This window comes from Myxine glutinosa, chromosome 2 (genome assembly GCF_964187855.1).
Source record: "Myxine glutinosa chromosome 2, kmMyxGlut1.1, whole genome shotgun sequence".
In the NCBI taxonomy this organism is placed as follows: domain Eukaryota; kingdom Metazoa; phylum Chordata; class Myxini; order Myxiniformes; family Myxinidae; genus Myxine; species Myxine glutinosa.
The window spans coordinates 16,898,718-16,918,548 of record NC_136262.1 but is presented as its reverse complement, the minus strand read 5'-3'; the positions used below and the strand labels follow the sequence as shown (position 1 = coordinate 16,918,548).

General features: G+C 41.9%; 1 long non-coding RNA gene across 1 annotated transcript in view; it reads right to left on the bottom strand.

Moving 5' to 3' along the window:
* Positions 1 to 961: 961 nt before the first annotated feature.
* LOC144890868 (uncharacterized) overlaps positions 962 to 19,831 on the bottom strand; it is a 286,998-nt gene continuing 268,128 nt past the window's right edge. Inside the window, exon 3 of the long non-coding RNA XR_013622543.1 lies at positions 962 to 1,088. This is a non-coding gene — a long non-coding RNA (uncharacterized LOC144890868). The remainder of the gene's footprint in view (positions 1,089 to 19,831) is intronic.

The window sequence follows — 19,831 nt, the reverse complement described above, 5'->3', positions numbered from 1 at the left end:
CAAAGTGTGGCACTTTTATTTTTCTGACATCCAGAAATGAAAAATACATTTTCTTCCACTTCAGATAGAAGAGGCTCTCGACTCTCGAAGTGAAAGGCTCTCGGATTTCTTTTGTCCTCAAGCCATATATGAGGGGATCCGCAATGGGTGATGCAAACATGCAGATAATGTAGAGGATTAATCTGAATGAAATACTATGATCTCTTAATCTCACCGATATCACAAACGCCATTCTTGAACCCACCTTCACAACAAACACCATGATCTGTGTAAAGCACGTGTGCAGGGCCTTGTTACTGAATGTGCTTGAACTGGATTTTCTACACACGAGGATGATTCTCCAGGAGGTAAAAATGATGGTGGTGGTTGACAAAATGTACACAGAGTATGCAAGAATGAGAACATACATGTTTGCAAACATGTTTTCTCGACAAGAAATTTTAAGTAGGAATCCCAGCAAGCAAAAACCTTCTGAAATGAAAAGTTGGTGTTTGCAAAAGTACAAACGTGATGCAAAAATTCCGTTTAGCATTTTAATTAAAATTGCAATACTGATGGCACCGAAACCTACGAGGCACCACATTCCTTTTCTCTTCGTTGTCCAAACTGCATAGGAAAATGGCGAGAAAATGGCGCAGTATCGGTCCATGTCCATTACCCACTGGATCAGTAGTTGAGATGCAGATAGAACATCAATACAATACATATGAAGGAGACATTCAGTAAAGGACACTCGTCTTTTTCCAGCCAAGAGTCCACGTACAAAGGTGGCCAGGGTCACGAATATCCAGAGTGCATCTGCGATGACACAAAGTGCGATGTAAAACACCATGGGTTTATCAAAACGCCGCACCATGCAGGCTCCGAACACCCCCAGGTTTAACATCACAGCGAACAGAGCCAGAGGTATCAAGGAGTGGATGATCACCCTCCAGGGTCCCTCATGGGGGAACGAAGAGGCGTCCAGGGTGATGAACGTGGGGTACATGTATGGATCGGTCTCATTCAAATTATTTTGAAATCCACTTGAAGAATCTCCATCGCTCTCCTCCATAGTTCAATTTATCAACGACGAGTTGAATACCAAGCTGGGGGCAAGTGGGGGGCACAGGTTGTGGAGGAGAGAGTAAGGGAGCGGTCAGAGTGAAAGGGGGAGGGGAAAGACATGTTTTGGGGAGGGGGGAGGGGGTGGTGGTGGCTTTGACAGGCCCCTCCATTTTGCGGGGCGGGGAGGGAGGAAGGGATGGAGGAAAAATGTACCGGTGTGGAGTGTTTTAACCTCAGTGTTACCCAGATAAAAAAAATTGTAATACCCTCTGCCACCAACACCAGATGGCGCTACACGGTAGACATTTACATAGATAATTTACGCCCCTCCCCCGGCCCTCACACTCCTGCCTGAGGCCGCGGCCACATTGCCTATGATACCCCCCACACAAAGTTGTATTTGTACCCCAAGTAAAGCGTTTATTGCTGGAGTAGCAGGCGTTGCTCAGGTGAAAAAGAAACATTAACATTAACATATTTGAAATGAGGGCAAATATAATGGAAAAGCAATTGCATCCATATCAGAATCCATCACAAATGTCAAATCATTTTACCTTTTCGTTGAATATATGCTGCTGAATGTGCCATAGATTACGTTTCTGAGTTAAGTTTGATGACGTTCAGGATTCAGGAAGAAGACTTACAGGTACCACCAACTTTGACCGCTTGCGGAATTGTTTGGTTGAATCTGAATTGTTTGATTCATTTGTGTTCAAATGTCTTGTAATTGTTTTGTATTTATTTATGCGTATGTGTACTTGTATATAACTTTCATTAATGAAAAAGGCCTAGGCACTATAGAGTGATATATATTTAATCCCCCAGAAATCGACCTTTTTTTCAAATATATATATATTTAAACAATCATACGCAAACAAGAAATCGACCCCCCCCCCCCCCCCCACACACACACACACACACACACACACACACACACGGCTCTCTTATAGTATAGATGCCTCGATTATTTTGTGGTTGCATTTCCAAATGGGAGCACAGATGTCTCAATTGGTGAAGGAGAGACCTGATATAACAAAGGGGAAACATAACAACGTAACCTGATACAGGATCATTCATGTTAGAATACCGATTGTCCTTCAGTCTAGACTCTGGATTATTTCTGTTTGAGAAATACATCAAGTAAATCTGACATCATTGAAATATCGGGGTATTTCATAACAGATCTTAACTTTTGTTTTTAAATAACTTTGCATGTATATTGCAAAAATGAGAAACTGCACGTGTTTTTCCAGCTTTTTTTTTTTGCAGTGGTTACAGAGAGTACTGGGACGAGGAAAATAAAGAAGGGGAAAGAAATAGGGAGTCAAAAGGAAAATCCTCCCTGCCAGGTTTATCTATGGACCAGTCAGTGTGCGTTTTGGGGAGGGGACGGAGGGGTTCTGCACGTTTGTAGATCTCAAATCATTCGGATAGAAAGTATACGGGGCAATAAATATATGAAATTCACATTTCAACAAGCATTCTGAGTATTGCACTGCAATGCATGTCCCCTACCGGCAGTCTGTCGTCTTCAAAACACCGGTAGAGAACTAATAAGCCCGCAAGGTCTCTCCGTGGAGCAGCCTGCATGGATTGCACTGTGTGGATTATATAATTACCAACTCACGGTCTGAGGTAACTCGGCTAAAAATTATCCGATTTGCACCAAATAAAGTTTATGAATCGTTGCACAGACCCCTACTTCTCACTAAAAGTGGAAACAGAATGTAAATTGGAGTTAAAATAAACCCGCAAGTTCGCTTTGTGGAGCAGCCTGCACGTATTGCACTGTGTGTAAATTATATAATTACCAACTCACGGTCTATGGTAACTCGGCTAAAGATTTTCCAATTTGCAGCAAATAAAGTTTATGAATGGTTGCACAGACCCCTACTTCTCACTAAAAGTGGAAACAATGTAAATTGGAGTTAAAATAAACCCGCAAGGTCGCTCCGTGGAGCAGCCTGCACGTATTGCACTGTGTGTGAATTATATAATTACCAACTCATGGTCTGAGGTAACTCGGCTAAAACTATCTGATTTGCACCAAATAAAGTTTATGAATGATTGCACAGACGCCTACTTCTCACTAAAAGTGGAAACAGAATGTAAATTGGAGTTAAAACAAGGAATATCAACAGCTTTGTCTTGCCGCACTCCAAATTATAGTCCGGAAAACTGTTGGGGAAATTACCAAAGTTCAAAGTGCCATAACTTTGTCAACAATGATCGAAACGTCGTGAAGTTCGAACTTGATCTGTAACTTATCATGAGGAAACCATGTACCAAGTTTGAAATCATTAGCATTCAGAGTTTAGATAAAAAAAGTCCGGAAAGCTGTTCTTTGCATGACGGACTGACAGACGGACAGACTGACAGACTGATGGACGGCGTGCAAACCTATAGTCCCCTCCGGTGTACACCGGTAGGGGACTAATAAGATGTCTGACGGAGGATTTCGGAGGAGGAGGAGGACGTCATGTCTGACGGAGGAGGACGGAGGACTAATATTCCACCTTCTGAACATTTCATTGGCTGTAGTATTGTTTTGAATACAAATATGGCTGTCATTTTTGCTAACATAATGAAACACCTCTCTTAATCGCTTGCTCTGTTTGCTGAATGGCTGGGCAAGTGGTTTGCAAAATGGTTGATATGGAACGGCTGCATTTGAAATCGGTACCAAGCAATAGCAAGTCAATTGTTAATGGAACACGACCCTGGCTGGCCTCGTCCTACTTCCTTCTTTCTCGCTTAATCTTGTCTTGGACAAAAGTTGGACACAATTCCCGAGGAGTGATTGTTATTCTTCTTCTTCAAGTATTAATCTTGCTGAATTCCTTGCATATCACAAATCCTATTAAATTTTAACATTTGTAATTATGCCATTATCTGAGGAATGTGGGATTTTAAATTTTTAAATAATCGACATTCAAATCTTTGCCATTTAAACTTTTGCCCTATTGCAAAGTTCGTCTAAATTTTATTGAAATGACGAATAATTAAAAAAAAAATCAGATTCGTGTCGACTGAAGTTATATCACATCTTAAAACAACCTCTGACTCCCAATGGTATTTGATTAAATGTAATTTGTCATGTGACCGATGTCACACTAAGCTTTCAAAAATTCAACACAACCAACACTCATGTACGTTTTTTGAATTGAACTGATCAAAAGAAACTCTGATTAGTCACAATACAATCCTGAACTCATGTGATGCTTGCTTTATTGATGCCGGAGATCACCATGCTATACATCCTGTAACTATAATCAGCCGTGATGTTTTCGTTGACCAAAACATTTATAACTATGAGCTATTCCACCATCTCTTATATCCCGCATGTGCCCATTTTGATTTTCAGCACAAGCATTAGAGCTTGAAATACATGATAATGGGTCCGTGTTTGACACCTTTAAGTTTTACACCAACACCTACAGTCACGTGAAAAAGTAAGTAGACCCAATGTAAAGTTTTGACTTTTTCAACATATTTCAACATACAGCTATTTGATCTTCATTTCAACAATATTGATCGAAAAAGGTGATATAATATAACAAATATCATGAAACATTTACATTTTGTAGTCCATTGTATAATTTAAATAAACATAAATGCAAATTTTGCATTGGGAAAAAGTAAGCACACCCTTGGCTCTAATAGGTGGTATTGCCCCCTTTGGCAGAAACAACCTCAAGTAGGCGTTTCTTATAAATGTCTAATAAAGCTTTAAAGATCTCTTTTGATCTAGGCATGGTGACGCCGCACACTTCAACAACACAACCAAAGGAAATGTCTGAGGTTTAAATAAGACAGGTTCCTCCAAGATCCTCTCTAACGATGTTCTAATCATTTGCACCTGAGCTGGTGCACCTGATTCCAATTTTAGGTATTTGAAGTAGTGATAAATGTAGGGGTGTACTTACTTTTTCCACATGTGAAATTTGCATTTATGTGTATTTAAATTATACAATGGACTACAAAATGTAAATGTTTCATGATATTTGTTATATTATATCACCTTTATCTATCAATATTGTTGAAATGAAGATCAAATAGCTGTATGTTTAAATATGTTGAAAAAGTCAAAACTTTACATGGGGTGTACTTACTTTTTCACGTGACTGTATATATATATATATATATATATATATATATATATATACAGTGGAACCTTGACTTACGAGTGCCCCAACTTACGAGTTTTTCGAGATACGAGCCGTCGCTCGGGCGGTTTATTGCTTTGAGATGCGAGCCGAGATCCGAGTTACGAGCTTTCGCCACCCGGTCACGTGGTTATCTTGCCGTGCACGTACAGTATCTCTGTCGTATAGCGCTGCATTTTAGTTTTCGCATTTCGGTTATTTTGAGTTTACGCCGCCAGGTGGGTTCCGGTCACGTGGTTATCTTGCCGTGCACGTACAGTATCTCTGTCGTATAGCGCTGCATTTTAGTTTTCGCATTTCGGTTATTTTGAGTTTACGCCGCCAGGTGGGTTCCGGTCACGTGGTTATCTTGCCGTGCACGTACAGTATCTCTGTCGTATAGCGCTGCATTTTAGTTTTCGCATTTCGGTTATTTTGAGTTTACGCCGCCAGGTGGGTTCCGGTCACGTGGTTATCTTGCCGTGCACGTACAGTATCTCTGTCGTATAGCGCTGCATTTTTGTTTTCGCATTTTGGTTATTTTGGAAAATTTCATGTTCATGTCGAACATTTCATGTTCATGTTCATGTTCATGTTTTCATGTTCATGCCATGCCAGGCCACAACTTGTTCAGAGTGCCGGCGATAGCTCGCCTTCTCTTTGTGGAAAACACGGTGAGATCCTTAACATCCAACAACTAATGGGACGCAAACGGGGCGCCCAGTTTAGCGGTACACACATTGATGAATCACCCTGCCTGTGATTCACCCATGACAGGTTATAGCTGGGTCGGGATTCAAACCCAGGCTGGACAGTTTAGACTTTAGAGTCAAGTGTGCGTACCTCCAGTCCAGGCCATCCTGCCAACTTGTATGCTGCATACAGGTAAAATATAAAGCGCGAGATATTTTTATATATACTGTATATTTTAAAAAAAATTGGTGTGGTTTTTGGCGGGCTGGAACGGATTAATAGCATTTCAATGCATTTCAATGGGGAAATTTGATTTGAGATACGAGCAATTTGAGTTACGAGCTCGGTCACAGAACGAATTAAACTCGTAAGTCAAGGTTCCACTGTATATATATATATATATATATATATATATATGTATATATATATATATATATATATATATATATATATATATATATATATATATATATATATATACATATATATATGTGTGTGTGTATGTGTGTATGTGTTTCTGTGTATGTGTGTGTATGTGTGTCGTGTGTATGTGTGTGTGTGTGTATATATATGTTTGTGTCTGCATGTGTATATGTGTATATGTGTGTGTGTGTGTGTGTGTATGCATGTGTGGGTGTACATGTGTGTGTACGTGTGTGTGTGTGTGTGTGTATGTATATGTGTATATACACTACCGGTCTAAAGTTTTAGAACACCTCAATTTTTCCAGTTTTTATTGAAATGTACGCAGTTTAAAGTCTCAATGTACTCTGAAATTAAGCATAGAACAAATAAACAATTGGAGATAAAAAAAGAAATCATAGAATCATTTTGTTTAACAAAATTTAATTTAAATTTTTGACTCAGCAAAGTAGCCACCTTTTGCAGATATAACCGCCGAACACACTCGTGGCATTATTTCTGCAATGGAAATCAAATATTGTTCGGGAAGTTCTTCCCAACACTGTTGCAGAAGTTCCCACAAATGTGTTGCACTTGTAGGTTGCTTTGCTTTCACCCTACTGTCCAGTTCATCCCAAACCAGCTCGATGGGGTTTAAGTCTGGAGAATGTGCTGACCATTCCATGATTTGAAGCCTACCATCTTGTTCTTTTCCTCGAAGGTAGTTTAGACATAGCCTGGAGGTGTGTTTAGGGTCATTATCTTGCTGTAGGATGAATCCCTGACCAACTAGGCATACAGTCACGTGAAAAAGTAAGTACACCCCATGTAAAGTTTTGACTTTTTCAACATATTTCAACATACAGCTATTTGATCTTCATTTTAACAATATTCACAGATAAAGGTGATATAATATAACAAATATCATGAAACATTTACATTTTGTAATCCATTGTATAATTTAAATAAACATAAATGCAAATTTCGCATGTGGAAAAAGTAAGTACACCCTTGGCTCTAATCGGTGGTATTGCCCCCTTTGGCAGAAACAACCTCAAGTAGGCGTTTCTTATAACTATCTACCATTCTCCGACATCGACTGGGAGAAATTTTTGCCCACTCCTCCATGCAGAATTCTTTCAGCTGTGCGATGTTTGAGGGGTTTCTTGCATGTCCAGCTCGTTTCAAATCCCCCCACAACATCTCGATGGGATTTAGATCCGGGATTTGACTTGGCCATTCCAGAACCCTCCATTTCTTTCTTTTCAGCCATTCCTTGGTGGATTTACTGGTATGTTTAGGGTCATTGTCATGTTGCAAGGTCCACCTTCGGTTGAACTTCAACTTTCCGACATATGGCCTCACATTATCCTCAAGCACCCTCTGGTACAATGAAGAATTCATAGTGGATTCTATGATGGTGAGCTGCCCAGGACCTGATGCAGCAAAGCTGCCCCAAACCATAATATTTACACCACCATGCTTTACAGTTGGTATCGGGTTCTTGTGGTCAAATGCTGTCTTTGGTTTGCGCCAAACATGTCTTCTGGTACTGTGGCCAAATAGCTCTACCTTTAACTCATCTGTCCAGAGCACATTGTTCCAGAGTGCTGGTCTTTGCCGAGGTGTTCATTGGCAAACTTTAGTCTTGCCCTGATGTTCTTTCTGGACAGCAAAGGTTTCCTCCTGGCACACCTCCCCTGTAGATCAAATTTGTGCAGCCTCTTTCTAATGGTAGACTCGTGCACTTTGACATCAACAGTGGCAAGAGCTACCTGTAGGTCCCGTGATGACATTCTGGGGTTCTTAGAGACTTCTTTCAGCATCTTGCGGTCTGCTTTCAGGCTGAACTTGCTGGGGCAGCCTGGACTGAACAAGTTGGCAGTTGTTTGGAATCTTCTCCACTTGTAGATGATCTTCCGGATAGTTGAATGATTGATTTCAAATTGTTTGGAGATCTTTTTAAATCCATTCCGAGACTCGAAGGCATCTATAACCTTCTTTCTGAAGGCCTCAGAGAGCTCTTTTGATCTAGGCATGGTGACACCGCACACTTCAACAACAAAGAGCAAACCAAACTAAATGTCTGAGGTTTAAATAAGACAGGTTCCTCCCAGATCCTCTCTAAAGATGTTCTCATCATTTGCACCTGAGCTGGTGCACCTGATTCTAATTTTAGGTATTTGAAGTAGTAATAAATGTAGGGGTGTACTTACTTTTTCCACATGCGAAATTTGCATTTATGTTTATTTAAATTATACAATGGACTACAAAATGTAAATGTTTCATGATATTTGTTATATTATATCACCTTTATCTATCAATATTGTTGAAATATTGTTGGAGATCTCGCGAGATCTCGGAGACGGTGGGAGGGATTTTCGAAGCTCCACACGGTCTCCACGTTTTTCGAAGTTAAGTCTGTTCACAATTGTATTTTGTCGAAACTGTATTTATCTTTCGGTGTGTGAAGTTATTGTGTGCAACTTTGGTTGTTTCTCGGTGTTTATCTTTCATAAATTGATCGTCTGTTTGCCGTGTCGTGTCTTGAGGCCTTGTACAGTGTGCACTGTACAACCTTGAGGCTTTGTTTTTCTCTCAGCGGTCCGTCGTTTGTGATCCAATAACTTTCGTTCTCTGTATTCCCAGGCTTTTCACCCATAGCCTACTTCCTTGTGTAAATCTCAACTCAAAAAATAAAAAATAAAAAATAAAAAATTCCCTTCTCTGTTCTCATTCGTTTATTCATTCTTATTCGTTCGTTCGTTCTTCGACCACGTGTTTCTCCCCCATTTCCCCAGATAGTTTTCACTCATTAACCTTCAATGTTTACACTTTCCCCTCAAGTTATGTATTCCGTCATATTTTATAACACCTTTTTCTTCTTCTTCTTTAAAAGGCTGCTTTCGACTTGCTCACCAAATCAATTCATCCCAAAAAAAATATCCATCTCCTATAGTGCCTTTTTTCTACATTCCCTAAACTCTCCTGCACTCCATCCTCCATCCAGCGTCCTTAAACGTATTTTTAACTCGAAGGTCACAAGAAACTCATTTTGCAATAAATGTTCGTTTCCCATAAATCGTACACTTTCAAAAATCCAATCTCACTCCTCCCCTCCAAATCTTCCCCATAACCCCTCCCCTCCAAATCTTCCCCATCACCCCTCCCCTCCAAATCTTCCCCATCACCCATCCCTTTCAAATCTCCCCCCTTGCCCCCTCCCTCCTAAACTACCCCCTCACCCCTCCCCGCCAAGACGCCCCCTCGCCCCTCCCCTCCTAGACTCCTGCCTCACCCCTCCCCTCCAAATCTCCCCCATATCCCATCCCTTTCAAATCCCTCCCCTTGTCCCTTCCCTCCCAAACTCCCCCCTCACCCCTCCCCTTCAAATCTCCCCACCCTCATTGCTTCTCAATTTCCCCCCTCTCACTCCCCCTCCTCAAAGCGTCCTCCCCGCTTCTTCCCCCTTCAAACTCTCACCTCCATCTCCCCCAACCTTCTGCCTCGCTCTTCCCCCTCCTCAAATAACACCTCATTGTGGCTCACCCAATCACCATCAAACCTTTTGTCCGCCCCATCCTTCCCTTTCTCCGAGCTATTCTGAAATCTCTGACACACCTTCAACAGCTCTCCCTATCTCTTCCACCTCTTCCACATCTTACCCTACCCCTCCTCCCCCCTGTTCTGTATCTGATGCTCCCCCTTCCTCTTCATTAACGGTATGGACCTCAAACATCCGGGGCCTTCGTTCAAACTTAACTGATCTCTCCATACAGGTTGCTTCTGTCAAACCAGACGTGATCTGCTTAACAGAAACTTTCCTCCTTTATGATGTCTCTGATTCCATAGTATCTCTCCCGGGCTACTCCCTCCTCCGGTATGATAGACCTGAGCCTCGTCCTGGAGGCGGGGTTGCTATCTTTATCAAAAACTCTCTTCCTCACTCGCCCTGCACTGCACTCTCTCCACCTCACCCCCAGGAATACCTCTGGCTACGGCTTCCCCTTCGCTCCCACCTCTTGTTCATATGTGTGTTGTACCGTCCACCAAACAGTGATGACTCCATCTACATCTCGCTGTCTGATGATATGGACCAACTTCTATCTACTCATCCCAACTCTCTCTTCCTCATATGTGGTGATTTCAATTGTCACCATGCCAGTTGGCTGGGTGTGGGTACCTCTCTCACCAGCCATGGCTCTTCAGCAAAGGACTTCTGCGACTCACTGGGACTGACACAATCTGTCAATTTCCCGACCCGGATCTCAGTCAACGGAACATCTTCTCTTCTGGACTTGGTTATGACTAACTTCCCTGAAAATGTCTGCTGCTCTTCTTCTGCTCCGATCGGATCATCTGATCATGTCCTTGTTAAAGTGGACATCTCTCTGACCATCCTCAGGGAGCCTGCTCAGCGTCGACGAGTCTGGCATTTCACTCAGGCCAACTGGCACGGTCTTCAAGCAGCCATCAATCATCTGGACTGGTCTCCCATCTCTACCACCTCTGACATCAACTCATCCTGGGAATTCTTCCAAAGTAAATTGCTCTCTCTCATGCACAGATTTATCCCATCTCGTCTTCAGTTGTCATACCCTTCCTCCCGTCCATGGTACACGGTATCTTGTGGTGAGGCTGTTGCCCAGAAACAACTTGCCTTCGTCTCCTGGAAAGCAAATCCAACGGAAGGAAATCTCATTTCCTTTCACAAAGCCCGAAACAAGTGTGTGTCCACCCTCAGGAGAGCCAGGAAACAATATCTCTCCATTCTCAAGACCGAACTCTCTTATCTGTCTCCCTCTTCCAAATCCTGGTGGCGTCTGGTCAAATCCGTTTCTGGTGTTTGTTCCCCCTCCATCCCCTCCCTTACCTCAAACGGCTACACAGCTGACTCCGCACGTGAAAAGGCTGAATGCCTCAACTCTGTGTTTGCCTCTAAATCTTGTGTCCCAAACCCATCCCTCTCTGTACCCACCATACCCAGTCGTACCCTGCTGCTCCTGGACTCCGTGTCCTTTCCTCCTGACAAGGTGGAAAAGTTTCTGTCAACCCTCGACTCTGATTCTGCAACTGGACCCGGCGGCATCAGCCCACGGGTCCTAAAATCCTGCTCTGCTGCTCTATCTCACCCTCTCTCTGTTCTCTTCACCCTCTCTTTTGCTCAAGGTCAACTGCCATCTGCTTGGAAATCAGCCAACATCACCGCTTTGCACAAAAAAGGTGCAAAAACAGATCCTAGCAACTACAGACCAATCAGCCTTCTCCCAATTATCAGCAAAGTCATGGAATCCATCATTGCTTCGGATATGAAATCTTTCCTCTTCTCCAATGGCTTGATCTCTGATCATCAATTTGGTTTCAGACCAGGTCACTCTACTCTGGACATGCTGCTTCTGCTGTCTCAACAATGGATGGAGGTCCTCAATGCCAAACAGGAAATTAGAGCTGTCTCCCTCGACATATCACGTGCCTTCGATACGGTCTGGCACCCCGCTCTGCTCACCAAACTCTCCTCCTTTGGTATCCATGGAAATCTCCACGCATGGCTGGCGGACTTCCTCTCTAGTCGTTGTCAACGTGTGGCCCTGAATGGGTTTCTCTCATCTCCTCTTCCTGTTCAGGCTGGAGTTCCCCAAGGCAGTGTTCTGGGCCCCGTGCTTTTTCTGGTCTTCATCAATGATCTCTCTGACTCTCTCGAAAATCCTCTCTATCTCTTTCCTGATGACTCCACTCTCTGCCGCTCCATTCCTCTTCCCTCAGATCGGCAGTCTGCTGCCTCCTCACTCTCTGAAGACCTGGACAAAATCACAGACTGGTCAAACAAGTGGAACATGTCTTTCAATCCTGACAAATCTCACACTCTTACTATGTCTCTCCGAAAAGATCGACTGGACAACCCTCCTATCTACTTTCTCAACAATCCTCTCCAAGAAGTTCTGTCGCTCAAGATTTTGGGTCTCACTATCTGCCATGATCTTTCTTGGGAAAACCACATTTCCAAGCTGGCCTCCAAAGCCAGTCGCCGACTGGGCATCCTCCGTCGTGCGAAGTCCTTCCTCGGCACACCTGAGCTCCTCACCACATACAAGGCTTTCATCCGCAGCTCAATGGAATACTGTTCTCCCCTATGGGCCGGTGCTCCTGCCTCACACCTAGCTCGGCTTCACGCTGTTGAAACCAAAGCTTTCAGAATTATTGGAATCTCCCGCGATGAAGCTATCTCTGAGGGCCTTTCACTCACTCACCGCAGGCAGGTAGGTGGTCTTTCTGTCTTCTACCGACTCCTCTCCGGCCTTGCACCCCCAGCTCTCTCTGTGCTCTGTCCCCCAAATATTCCTACAGGTCGCACAAGATCTGCCAGCAACCCTCTGATGGTTAAACTGCCGAAATCTCGGCTCTCTGCTCACCTTCACTCTTTCATTCCTCTTTTCTCCCGCCTCTGGAACAAACTCCCTCACTCCCTTCAATCCCACTCCTCCCTCCAGGTCTTTAAGACAGCTGTTCACCACCATCTCTTATCTTCCCCCATCCAAAACCTTGATCTTTTCTACCCCCGCTAATTCACCCCAGATCCACCTTGTTTGAAATTCCAACTTCTTTCCTGGAAGTCCTGGCAGTGTCCATATGTTTTATACCTCTCCCACCGCCCCCTTCCCATGCCCCCCCCCCCCAAAGCCCTCGCCCTCTCTCAGATCTCTCGATGTCTCCATGTCTCTCGGTCCCTGCTCTCAAATGTTGTGTTTGTGTCCTTCCCCCTCTCTCCCCATCTTGTCTACCGCTCCCGATGTTATATGTTTTATGTGTCGGTTTGTCTTTCTGTGTGATTAATGTTCGCTCTTTCACGAGCCTCGATCTTTTATACAAAAAAAAGAAAAAAAAAAAAAAAAAAAAATGAAGATCAAATAGCTGTATGTTGAAATATGTTGAAAAAGTCAAAACTTTACATGGGGTGTACTTACTTTTTCACGTGACTGTATAAGACAAATTCTCCATCAACACCTATAAGACAAATTCTCCCCAAAATTATTAATCACCGCTATATTTTATGTTCTGTAAACAATTTGAACCATTTATATTTGAATTAAACAAGTTATGCAATTCTCAGTTTAAAACATATTCCCAATGTAATTTGAAGCGAAATGCATTCTAATAAATTTAAATATTCCATTTGAATCATCCTCATCTGTTTCTTTCCAAAACATTAATGAAGTTCACAAATTCATGGTTTCCACTATAAACTGGCTACCCTCAATATAAAATTCAACAAAATGTAAATTTACAATGTAGAGAAGGAATCTTTGCCGTTTACAAGGAAATGCTGGAACTCACAGCTTAACATACAATCAAACGACGGCACACACTCTTCGATGTAACGCCCTGTCTGCAAAATACTAGACTAGAGCGAGTCCATGGTGAAATGGAGAATGATGTGCTCCCTCTGAGCTTACAGAGTTTAAACTGTTTTTAGAAAACGTGTCAACGTAAAGAATCTGAGCCTTTATTTTTATACCAGCACCGAATTTCATGCAGTTTTCAATGTTTTTTTGTTACCAATATATAACCCTAACTTCATGATCTTTAATAGCATGAACTTCAGTGAAATTGATTATAACTGTGATTATTGATTATAAATATTTATATATTTATAATTGAATTTTTATTATAAATTGATTATAAATTGATCTCAATTATCAATTGATTATTGATTATAATTATAAATTGATTATAAAAATTATTTTTATTTATTATAAATCAATAGATTATAAATTATAGATCAATAATCAATTAATTACATTGATTATAAATCAATTGATTAGATTGATTAATCCTCAATTGATTAGAAATTGATTATTGATTATTTTTATACCAGCACGAAATTTCATGGTTTAAACGTTTGTTTTTTTTTTACCAATATATGACCTTTACTTCATGTTCTTTAAAAGAATGAACTTCAGTGAAATTGATTATAACTGCGTAAAGTCTTCGGTTGAACGAGGTACAAGTGAACTGGCTTGAGATTTTAATTTAAATAGCTACGTAATTAAAGCTGATGTGGGAGCAGAGATTGTGCAGAATCTGCACGTTTTTTTTTTTAAACAAAGCACAATATCTTTTCAAATAACTGATTACTGGTAAAATTACAAAATCTTTTTGTTTCCATCATCATCGATGATAAAGAAACTCAGTTTCACATCACGCCGTTTTAACAGCATGTTTTGCACAAAATACCATTTGGAGAATTGTAACAAACATTACAGGTTGTTGAAAAATATTTGTCATCGTAACACTTGTTGGAAATAAAAATTATGTTTCGTTAATGTGAGTACGTGTGGGTTAATGTCAAGCATGGATTTGTAAGTTTATTTCATGGAATTAGTTTAGATTTGACAATTTGAAGAGAATAATGTCTTTCGGGGGGAAAAGATTATCAATAAACATAAATTTAGTTTAATTGTGTTTAAAATATGTGACATAAAACTACCTGTTAAAGCCACTTACAAGCTAATCAGTAATTTGAAAATAATTGCTTATCGCTCGATCTTTAATGTAAACTCTCATCACAGACAACTCATCAAACAATCTATTGTTGCTTCCATTCTCCGAATCTTGTAACCTCAATACTTTCCAACCCCAAAGCACATTGAGGGTAAAATCAGAAGCCAGTGAAAATGGATCCTTCAGATTCCGCATCTCAATATTTTAAATATATGTTTCTAATTTTCACCCAGTTTGTACTGGAAAATTTCCCGTATTAAAATATTATTGGGACAAAAAACATCAACGCTCTGCAAGACAAAGTAACATTCACAATTCTGATATCCGACTGATCTCTCTTGTTACAAACTGTTCACTTGTCTCACCATCTTTGGTGATGTTTACTACACATTGTCCATTAACCAACAACCTCACATCTCCTAATGCCACGGTTGTTCAAATTTGGGTTCTCTATTTTCCCTTTATACAAGGAATCAAGACGGTATAGCTTGGTGCAACAATATTCCATTAAAATGATGTTGGAAGAATATAAATGGTCTTCCCATTTGAGAGGTTGAATGTGGATATTACGAGTATAAGACAATAGGAAATATAATACGTATTTACAAATATTAGAGCTGGCAGAAGAATTATCCTTTGTTTTTACATGCAAATTAAACGAATCACTTTGTACAATTACTATACTATGGTACAGCAATGTGTGCAATGTAATTTAAATCCAAACACGTTATGGAATTGGGAAGTTCTGAAGAGTAAACATTTAGCAATTCTGACAAAGCAAGAAATATCACAGGAAATTTCACATTTCAACTCAAACGTGTTTACGCATTACTCGATTCGATATCATTACCCATTACTTTCCTTGTTGTTCAGATTACCATCACAGACTGTTATGAATACCTTGAGTCGAAATCACGACGTGGCTTCAAAGATCCTTTGCTTTCGAATGAAGCTATTTCCTGTCCGTCATCCAATATATACTCACTTGTTGGGAATACAAGGTCACTATGAATGTGTCAATTAATTCCCTTGATTACAAACTCCCAAATTATATGAAATTATGGATATGATGATGATTTTTTTTTGGCAATGCACAATACAAACTGAACTAGAGGGCTGCGATTGGAGATCGCTGATGATTCCCGGTATAGCCAACTCGTAATGTTATCCAATTAGTGGCACTTGAAATTCTGCCACACAATGAAAATTTTTTAACATTGTCCAGGACGTGAAAGAACAAGACTTGGTAGGGCGTATTCCCCCGCCAGGATGAACAGTTTACGTTTTGTATCCCACTGATAGGCCGGATCTGGATCTGCACCTGAACCTGAACCAACATCGAATTGGCTTGTTCTTGTCACCTAACCAACTCATCCATTAAGTTTTGTCCGAATCCGACTGCAACTTTAAGAGATATCCTGCACATAAAAACAGACAAATGTGAAAACATAACCTCCATCCAGCGCAGATCCATCGCAAATGGTGGAGGCAACAATGAAAAAGAAGATAAGAGAAGACTTCAGGAATTATAACACTCGGCAGATAAAGGAAACGATTAGAAAAACGACCTTTGACTCATCTGTCCACAGCACATTGTTCCAGAAGTGCTGGTCTTTGCCTAGGTGTTCATTGGCAAACTTTAGTCTTGCCCTGATGTTCTTTCTGGACAGCAAAGGTTTCCTCCTGGCACACCTCCCATGTAGATCAAATTTGTGCAGCCTCTTTCTAATGGTAGACTCGTGCACTTTGACATCAACCAAACTAAGACATCCGCCAAACTAACACATCCTCCAAACAAACACATGTGCCAAAGTAATACATCCGACAAACTAACACATCTGCAAAACAGACACATGCGCCAAACGAAGACATCCGCCAAACGAACACATCCGCCAAACAAACACATGCGCCAAACTAAGACATCCGCCAAACAAACACATGCGCCAAACTAAGACATCCGCCAAACGAACACATCCGCCAAACAAACACATGCGCTAAACTAAGACATCCACCAAACTAACACATCTGCCAAAACAACACATGCGCCAATTTAAGACATCCGCCAAACTAACACATCCGCCAAACAAACACATCCGCCAAACAAACACGTGTGCCAAAATATGACATCCGCCAAACTAACACATCCGCCAAACAAACACATGCACCAAACAAAGACATCCGCCAAATTAACACATCCGGCAAACAAACATATGCGCCAAACTAAGACATCCGCTAAACAAACACATCTGCCAAACAAACACATGCGCCAAACGAAGACATCTGCCAAACTAATACATCCGCCAAACAAACACCACCGCCAAACTAAGACATTCGCCAAACTAACACATCCGCCAAACAAACACATGCGTCAAACTAAGATATTCCCCAAACAAACACATCCGCCAAACAAACACATGCGTCAAACTAAGACATCCGCCAAAATAACACATCCGCCAAACAAACACATGCGCCAAACCAAGACATCCGCCAAACTAACACATCCGCCAAACAAACATATGTGCCAAACTAAGACATCCACCAAACTAACACATGCGCCAAACTAAGACACCCGCCAAACAAACACATCCGCCAAACAAACACATGCGCCAAACTAACCCATCCGCCAAACTAACCCATCCACCAAACAAACACTTTCGCCAAACAAACACTTTCGCCAAACAAACACTTTCGCCAAACGAAGACATCCGCCAAACTAACACATGTGCCAAACTAAGACATCCGCCAAACTAACACATCCGCCAAACAAACACATGCGCCAAACTAAGACATCGGCCAAAATAACACATCCGCCAAACAAACACATGCGCCAAACCAAGACATCCGCCAAACTAACACATCCGCCCAACAAACAAATGCGCCAAACTAAGACATCCGCCAAACTAACACATCCGCCAAACAAACACATGCGCCAAACCAAGACATCCGCCAAACTAACACATCCGCCAAACTAACACATCCGCCAAACTAACACATCCGCCAAACAAACACATGCGCCAAACTAAGACATCCGCCAAACAAACACATGTGCCAAACTAAGACATCCGCCAAACTAACACATCCGCCAAACCAAGACATCCGCCAAACCAAGACATCCGCCAAACCAAGACATCCGCCAAACTATCACATCCGCCAAACTAACATATGCGCCAAATGAAGACATCCGCCAAACTAACACATCCGCCAAACAAACACATGCGCCAAACTAAGACATCCGCCAAACTAAAACATCCGCCAAACAAACACATGCGCCAAACTAAGACATCCACCAAACAAACACATCCGCCAAACAAACACATGTGCCAAACTAAGACATCCACTAAACTAACACATCCGCCAAACTAAGACATCCGCCAAACTAACACATCCGCCAAACAAACACATGCGCCAAACTAAGACACCCGCCAAACAAACACATCCGCCAAACAAACACATGTGCCAAACTAAGACATCCGCCAAACTAAAACATCCGCCAAACAAACACATGCGCCAAACTAAGACATCCGCCAAACTAACACATCCGCCAAACAAACACATGCACCAAACTAAGACATCCGCCAAACAAACACATCCACCAAACAAACACATGTGCCAAACTAAGACATCCGCCAAACTAACACATCCGCCAAACTAAGACATCCGCCAAACTAACACATCCGCCAAACTAACACACCCGCCAAACAAACACATCCGCCAAACAAACACATGCGCCAAACTAAGCCATCCGCCAAACTAACACATCCGCCAAACAAACACTTTCGCCAAACAAACACTTTCGCCAAACTAAGACATCCGCCAAACTAACACATCCGCCAAACAAAAACATGCGCCAAACTAAGACATCCACCAAACTAACACATCCGCCAAACAAACACATGCGCCAAACTAAGACATCTGCCAAACTAACACATCCGCCAAACTAACACATGTGCCAAACCAAGACATCCGCCAAACTAACGCATCTGCCAACCTAACACATGCGCCAAACTAAGACATCCGCCAAACTAACACATCTGTCAAACAAACACATGCGCCAAACTAAGACATCTACCAACTAACACATCCACAAAAGAAACAAGTGCACCAAGCTAAAATATCCGCCAAATTAACACATCTGCCAAACAAACACATGTGCCAAACTAAGACATCTGCCAAACTAACACATCCGCCAAACAAACACATGCACCAAACTAAGACATACGCCAAACTTACACATCCGCCAAACAAACATGCGCCAAACTAAGCCATCTGCCAAACTAACACATCTGCCAAACAAACACATGCACCAAACAAAGACATCCGCCAAACAAACTTGTGCGCCACACAAACACATCCGCCAAACAAACACATCCGCCAAACAAACACATCTGCCAAACTAACACATCCGCCAAACAAACACATCCGCCAAACAAACACATGCGCTAAACTAAGACATCCGCCAAACTAAGACATCCGCCAAACTAACACATCCGCCAAACAAACACATGCGCCAAACTAAGACATCCGACAAACTAACACATCCGACAAACAAACACATGCGCCAAACTAAGACATCCGCCAAACAAACATGTGCGCCAAACTAACACATCCACCAAACAAACACATCCGCCAAACAAACACATCCGCCAAACTAACACATCCGCCAAACGAACACATCCGCCAAACGAACACATCCGCCAAACAAACACATCTGCCAAACAAACACATCCGCCAAACAAACACATCCGCCAAACTAACACATCCGCCAAACAAACACATCCGCCAAACAAACACATGCGCCAAACAAAGACATACGCCAAACAAACACATCCACCAAACAAACACATGCGCGAAACTAAGACATCCGCCAAACTAACACATCCGCCAAACAAACTTGTGCGCCAAACAAACACATCTGCCAAACTAACACATGCACCAAATTGTGTGCAGTGCATCACCAAATGGTGTGCAGGGCATCACAACATTGTATACATTGTGTCACCAAATTGTGTACAGTGCATCACCGAATGGTGTACAGTGCGTCACCA